The 6,772-nt window shown below is 36.2% G+C and overlaps 1 pseudogene; it reads right to left on the reverse strand.

The window, feature by feature from the left end:
* Nucleotides 1–6,198: 6,198 nt before the first annotated feature.
* LOC148270395 (agamous-like MADS-box protein AGL62 pseudogene) lies at nucleotides 6,199–6,772 on the reverse strand (annotated as a pseudogene).

The following is a 6,772-nucleotide window of genomic DNA, read 5'->3' on the forward strand; positions in this document are numbered from 1 at the left end:
ATATGAGAGACCACGTTTTCGGTAGGGTCCCTACGGACCTGGTCCGTCCATCATCTCCCAGGATATCTAGTCAGGTTGTCCACATTATCTATTTATCAATTCACATAACCTTTTTCCCATTTTTCTTGGTCTCAATTATCCAGTCAAACATAAACACGTAAACCAGTAATGAACACCAAACAAACAACACAACATCGAGTTCACCATAATTCAAACCATAATAAATGAAATCGGGATTCATGCATACGAAATCATAAAATAACCAAATCAAGTACCATACTGTATTTAAAATTGTAAAATAGATGAAACAACAACTGACTGACAAATACACCAGATTCGGGCTCCATTAGCAACGTTAAGCAATTATACACATCCATTAATTTTACGAATACCGTTTTATCATTTATTGAACTTTAATACCGTGATAGGAAATAGGGTGAGAAATCCTTACTTGTTTCGGGATTTGAAATCGGCTCTACACTGCGCCTATGGGCAGTCCCTAGATTCCCTGAATTTTTTTTTTGGGAACTGAAACACGCTTCTGGTACCTGCACGTGTCCCCAAAAAACCTAAAATCAGACCCAGGGCCCTTTCGACCAATATCAAAATTTTGGTACGGCAGCTCCGCCGTGCTCCGGCGACAGCACCGCCGTCCGCGGCAGCGATCCGCCTCAGGTTGGTCGTTTTCGGTCAAACTTACATTGGTTCCTGTGATAAAACAACCTTAGGGCCCTCGGTGGGCCAAAAAATCACGAAAAACTGAGACTTACTAGCGGTGGAGTTCTCGGGTGCGCCAGCTTCTCCAGCGCGAGTCGTGATTTGATGGTTTGCTTCGGTCAACCTGTAGAGAGAAGGACAGTGATCACAGTGGTGTAAAAATTGCATCGAATGAGAACCAGGAAGGGCCTCATCGGAGGCAAAAATTGAGGGAAGCCGCGGCGGCACCGCTGGACTTCGGCAATGTTTTTCGGCCGATTGGCCGGTGGTTTGGCTCCGATTTGGCCATAGGCAGACTCAGCATCGAAAAACGAGCCAAGGGGAGAAAATTTACCTTGTTTGGCGGTCGAAAAATCCTCCGGTGCGGGGGTCGGTGGCGGAGGCCGGCTCCTCCGGTGACTGGTTCTTCTTCTCCGGCGAGGGTACTGGCAGCTAGGGTTTGGGGTTGGGTGTGGGTGAGGTTATTTATAACATTTTTCAGTTAATCTCAACCGTCCATCACGATTTAATCTGGGTTGTCCGATCGCGATTAAAGTGGGAATAAATCTGGGCCGTCCATCGCGATGCGATCTGAGCCGTCTGTGCGCGTGAGATCTGGGTCGTCCGTATGCGTGAGATCTGGGCTGTCCACACGCGTGAGATCTGGACTGTTCGATCGCGTGCACGCGGATCACCCACTTGGCTCCATCCCGCGTGGCCTCCGCGTCAGCTTCCTTGACACGCGGCATGTTTTGGTTGGCCGGGGCTGCTGACTGGCCTGCCGACATGGCTGCTGACGTGGCACAACTTTTTTAAATTGTGTTTTGACCCCCAGTTTTCGATTTCCTTTTCAAAAACACCCCCATAATCCAAAATTTCACCCTTTTTTTCCAAAAATCAATTTCAATTAAATCTCAAAAATAATTTTATCCTATTTTATTACTATTATTATTTTTATTTCTATTAAATTAAATTAAAACCTTATAAATTAAATATTAAAATAGAATAAAATTAAACAAAAATTCTAATAAAAATTAAAATATATTAAATAATAAAAATATAATTTTTGGGTGTTACATATACATACACACATATATATATAAAGAGACGAAACTATTATATAAATGTACTTTATAGGGTGATTATAGAAGATTAAATATTTTTAAAGATTTGCGGAATTGTACTTAACAAGAATGTAAAATAAACAACACTCATGAAACACACATATACTTATTAACTCGATCCAAGACTAACAATGACAACATTTATAAAGAAAAAAAAACACACACACACACGCACACACAAGAACACCACCTGAAAGTAAGCAAATACAAAACTCAAGCCAATTAAAATCCCAAATTCCCAAATCATTATTTGAAAGACAAGACAAACAAAAACAAAAGACACGATACTGAAACTCTTCAAACTAGCCCTTGATTCATTTCAAGATAATCAACAAACTTAGTCATTAAAATCCTTGGCCGCTTCCTAGAACATTCCCTGCAAGAGGAGGCGGCATTGTTTTCGGATTATCACCGTTAACCGCCTCATTTAGATTGTCCACAATGAAGTTCTCATCATCCAATGGATCCGCAAACAGCATCTCTAGAGTGAAGCCATCAAATACTGAGTCTAGATTTGAATCATCTGGCACAATACGTATCATATTTAGAGCATCAGATGTTGTGCTAATTGGATCATTTGGTGCATGAGACATAGTACTCGGATTAAAAAACTCATTAGGTCCGATATTTGGATCATTTGACAGATTAATATCCATTGTTGCAATTTGGTTCCTGAAGGCATTAGACATTATGTCTGGATTATCTCCTACATTAAGTGCTGCAATTGGATCATCTGACTCAATCATGACTAAATTATTGAAGAGATCCCTAGGCATGGCCTTCAAGTCATCAACAGGATCTAACGCCATGCTTGAATCATTCAACGGGTTATCCATCATCATTATGTTGGGCTTGCCAGAGTCTAGGTTACAGAAGCTACTCAGGGGAGGAGTTGAATTAGTACTGCTGGGGGCATATTCATGAGTTGGGTTGCTGGGCATACTAGGCATGGGGAGAGTAGTCAAGGCCTTCATTGCTGGATCTGAGTAAAACATCCCGTCATCCCTTGGAGAACCCTCAGCTGAACTCGAGTTACCTTGTTCCTTCTTTGCAAGTTCGGCAACATCATTCCACAAGGCTTTCATACAAGCATCCAAAACTTCAAGCTCTTCCAGGTTGAATTTGTCCATTGAACGCGTATACCAAAGCTCTTTCATCAAGCCTTTTCTTCTTTGTTTGAGCTCTTTACCTCGCTTCCTTGCTGCCTCCTCCTTGTCTTGAGCCTGTTATCATATACACATATTCATGTATTTGCAGTATTAGTTAAGCAATTAAGCTAAAGATTTGAAAGTCCAACAAAAAAGTCAAAATATATCACGTAACGTCATAGATTTAAGTATTAGTGACTCATTATAATTTTTAAATTATCATAAATGGATATTATAAAAAAAAGATAACAAATAAGTTGCTAACACCTCAGTGATCCTACTGATTATTTGTTGAGTATCATTTTCGTTGTCAGGATCTCGAGCTGGACGAACATCAATACTAAGAAAACGATCAATCACAATATCGATATTAGGATTGCCATAGCAGAAGGCCCTATTTCCAGGGGAGAAAACAATAAGGCCAACATCTGGTCTACAAAGAGTGCAAAGTTCACTCGCCTTCTTAAAAAGGCTACTTCGATGTTTTGATAAGGTAACTTGGAGACTGGCTTCATTCTTCATCTTTTTTGACTCGATCTTTTGACGACTTTTGCTTTTACTTGATGTCCCCTCATCTTCCATTGCTAAAACTGAAAATAAAAAAAGATAACCTCGGCAAATTGAGAAGAAGATAATGGAGATTATGATGAGAGGATGTAAGTATACTATTATTGCAATTGACGATTGTAAAGTACGCAAGGTATTTATAAGGTTTGGAGGTACCACTTGAGGCTATCCAAGTTGAGTTAGGTGGATTTACTTAACTTTTATGCATTTACATTTGTGGCTACAATCCTTTTTTCATTGAAATATAAGGTAAGGAATATCTTGACATAATCCAAAACTTAAATTTATGATACTATCAAGAATTGTTTACCTTTATTATTGGTACATAGTTAAACATTCATTTATGAATTTTGATTTGCTTACATCTCAAGGAAAAAGCTTATTCTTCGTCCGTCAATGATCATATGAGTGCGGCGATATTGGAATATAAAAATAGAAAGTTTACACAAGCATGTTGAACCTAAATTCCCTTTAATGTATTTTCCTTATTCATAGTTCATTTAATTATTTTCTACTAAATAAAAAAATTTGTTCTTATCACGGTCGTCAAGATAATCTTATTCAACTATTAGTATGTCATTCATTATAATTCTTTTTGAAAATATAATAGATCCTGACGAATTAAATAGTTTATAACCTCTTTCACATTGTTTATTATTTTGAATATTAAAATTTAAAAATAATATATTTAAGAGAATGATCGATCTTTCAATCTATTGCATTTTGGATAGCTTATAATTTTTTTTTAAAATATATACATTACAAATTATATCTATCATATAATTTATTATATTTAACTGTGATGAGAATACTATATTGTCCTTTTGAATATCTATATTGAAACTAATATATATGAGAATGACAGATATAATTTTTCATAATAAATTATTTACATATTTTTTAATAATAACAAAAGCATTCTCATTTTAACATTCGGATATTGAGACTAAACGTCAATTGAATTATTTTACATTGTATCAGTGAATCCAGAATTTTTAATACAATCACAAAATCCAAACTCATATTAAAAATTTTTAAAAGCTATAATTTGAATTTGATTTAGAATCATAACTCTTTTCCAATTCAGATATGTGGTATTTGTATTGTAATTTAAATTAAATACAAGTTAAAATTATACAAACTCTTAAGCATGCTACCAAATTAAATATATACCAACAGATTTATATATTTCTATATAATGGAATAGGGAAGCGAAATGAGTATGCGGAATAATCTTTTACCTTTTTTCTTCAAAGTCACAGATATACACGTACATATATTTATATATAATGTAATAATTAACTTTCTAAAAATAATAAATTTATTACGTACTTAAAGAGCTTTAATATTTTCATATACTCGAGTGTATTGATACCAAATTCTAAACTCTTTTAAATCTCTCAAGATATAGTTTACAATAAATGAGAGATAAGTGACTACTGTATATACATATATATACATACACATACATACACACATATATATAAAGAGACGGAACTATCATATAAATGTACTTTATAGGGTGATTATAAAAGATTAAATATTTTTAAAGATTTGCGGAATTGTACTTAACAAGAATGTAAAATAAACAACACTCATGAAACACACATATACTTATTAACTCGATCCAAGACTAACAACGACAACATTTATAAAGAAAAAAAAAACACACACACACGCACACACAAGAACACCACCTGAAAATAAGCAAATACAAAACTCAAGCCAATTAAAATCCCAAATTCCCAAATCATTATTTGAAAGACAAGACAAACAAAAACAAAAGACACGATACTGAAACTCTTCAAACTAGCCCTTGATTCATTTCAAGATAATCAACAAACTTAGTCATTAAAATCCTTGGCCGCTTCCTAGAACATTCCCTGCAAGAGGAGGCGGCATTTTTTTCGGATTATCACCGTTAGCCGCCTCATTTGGATTGTCCACAATGAAGTTCTCATCATCCTATGGATCCGCAAACAGCATCTCTAGAGTGAAGCCATCAAATACTGAGTCTAGATTTGAATCATCTCGCATAATACATATCATATTTAGAGCATCGGATGTTGTGCTAATTGGATCATTTGGTGCATGAAGCATATTACTCGGATTAAAAAACTCATTAGGCCCGATATTTGGATCATTTGACAGATTAATATCCATTGTTGCAATTTGGTTCCCGAAGGCATCAGACATTATGTCTGGATTATCTCCTGCATTAAGTGCTGCAATTGGATCATCTGACTCAATCATGACTAAATTATTGAAGAGATCCCTAGGCATGGCCTTCAAGTCATCAACAGGATCTAACGCCATGCTTGAATCATTCAACGGGTTATCCATCATCATTATGTTGGGATTGCCAGAGTCTAGGTTACAGAAGCTACTCAGGGGAGGAGTTGAATTAGTACTGCTGGGGGCATATTCATGAGTTGGGTTGCTGGGCATACTAGGCATGGGGAGAGTAGTCAAGGCCTTCATTGCTGGATCTGAGTAAAACATCCCGTCATCCCTTGGAGAACCCTCAGCTGAACTCGAGTTACCTTGTTCCTTCTTTGCAAGTTCGGCAACATCATTCCACAAGGCCTTCATACCAGCATCCAAAACTTCAAGCTCTTCCAGGTTGAATTTGTCCATTGAACGCGTATACCAAAGCTCTTTCATCAAGCCTTTTCTTCTTTGTTTGAGCTCTTTACCTCGCTTCCTTGCTGCCTCCTCCTTGTCTTAAGCCTGTTATCATATACACATCTTCATGTATTTGCAGTATTAGTTAAGCAATTAAGCTAAAGATTTGAAAGTCCAACAAAAAATTCAAAATATATCACGTAACGTCATAGATTTAAGTATTAGTGACTCATTATAATTTTTAAATTATCATAAATGGATATTATAAAAAAAAGATAACAAATAAGTTGCTAACACCTTAGTGATCCTACTGATTATTTGTTGAGTATCATTTTCGTTGTCAGGATCTCGAGCTGGACGAACATCAATACTAAGAAAACGATCAATCACAATATCGATATTAGGATTGCCATAGCAGAAGGCCCTATTTCCAGGGGAGAAAACAATAAGGCCAACATCTGGTCTACAAAGAGTGCAAAGTTCACTCTCCTTCTTAAAAAGGCTACTTCGATGTTTTGATAAGGTAACTTGGAGACTGGTTTCATTCTCCATCTTTTTTGACTCGATCTTTTGACGACCTTTGCTTTTACTTGATGTCCCCTCATCTACCAT

Source organism: Carica papaya, chromosome 1 (assembly GCF_054855325.1).
Source record: "Carica papaya isolate Zhongbai chromosome 1, ASM5485532v1, whole genome shotgun sequence".
Lineage (NCBI taxonomy): Eukaryota > Viridiplantae > Streptophyta > Magnoliopsida > Brassicales > Caricaceae > Carica > Carica papaya.